At 37.8% G+C, this 1326-nt stretch overlaps 1 protein-coding gene across 21 annotated transcripts in view; it reads right to left on the bottom strand.

Annotated features, from left to right (window-relative positions):
• LOC102680558 (polypyrimidine tract-binding protein 2) overlaps positions 1 to 1326 on the bottom strand; it is a 503794-nt gene that overhangs the window by 12715 nt on the left and 489753 nt on the right. The window lies entirely within an intron of this gene.

Below are 1326 nucleotides of genomic sequence, written 5' to 3'. Positions count from 1 at the left end.
TGCGTGTGCATTGTTGCAACATGCACGCGTGTACACGCTCCGCTGTATCTCTCCGCCGGCCATATTTACACGGGCTAATGAATTTCATACATAATTACCAGCTTGCCAGCGCGCAGCCGGCCCCGTGGCGTGGATCTACCCCTTTGGCCATCCTTTGCCCGGCTCGTGCAAGGATATTTGGAACGATTAGGTGACGATGTTGGCCTTCGTTAAGTCATGGGGCCGGGTGGTATTTAATGCGAGGTCAAACGAATTCCATTTAATTGTTAACTCTCCTCGGTTAGAAAGAGATATCCAATCCAAATTGAAATTGAAACACTTAGCCGTCTTAGAGAATTTTCTACGCATTCACCACGTTTCATTATTTAATATTATTTCATATTGTTTCACATCAATCATCAATCGTTGTTTTTTAAATTATTGGAACTTGGAGTATCTAAATTTTTATTGTTGAATCAATGCATTTACACGAATATGATTTAATAGTGCAAATTACTGCATATAATTCGTAGAATAAGCTAAACGATTGAGTTCATTTGTCTGAATCTAGAGTCAGTTCATTTGAATAATTAAAAATAAGAAACAAGAACAATCGATGGATTGTTTGTTCCCCTTTCAGATTCATATAAACTGTTGAAGTTTTATTATTGTTCACTGATGGAAAAAAGTCTCGCGGAAGAAATTGGTTAATTTGGAAGGAAATGATATCGATATGATATAAAAATTTTTTTATTTTTCTCTAATTACGATTTGCAACGATAGTTTAATTTATAAATATAATTTTCAATATTCGAGTATTTAAGATAATCGAAATAATTAATAATTTCAGCTTCCAGTCTCACGTGATTATCCTTTTTCACGAAAATGAAAATAATCTTTACGATTTTGAACATTCAAATTACATACAGCTTTTCTACCACTGGTGAGTCACAACTTCAATCATTGTACCCCATTATTGTACAAACGTGTACGCGATTACCCTCTTTTTCCACGATTCCATCTTCAATTCCGTACCTTCGTTTCATCCCCTCCCTTCCCTGGAGGGGAAAAGAATCAGGAGGGAAAAAAAAAAAAAAAGAAATACAGCCCCCCCTTTTTCGCAAAGTTTCTCCCTCCTTCCAGTTTCAAACTATTTTCAAAGCTTGACGCTCGTTCGAGCGGCGGGCACGATATTAAAATAATTTCATTCCAGATATCCGGCCAACTTTGTTAACCCAGATTACGTATTCTTTGTACGTCATAGAAAGCTGTAGCTTGCCATTTCGCTACGTACCGTGATGGGCGTGCACAGGGCGAAAAAGAGAAAGGGGCTGGGATGAGAGGGTG

Source organism: Apis dorsata, unplaced genomic scaffold (assembly GCF_000469605.1).
Source record: "Apis dorsata unplaced genomic scaffold, Apis dorsata 1.3 scaffold_73, whole genome shotgun sequence".
NCBI classification, from domain to species: domain Eukaryota; kingdom Metazoa; phylum Arthropoda; class Insecta; order Hymenoptera; family Apidae; genus Apis; species Apis dorsata.
This window is presented reverse-complemented; position numbering and strand designations above follow the sequence as displayed.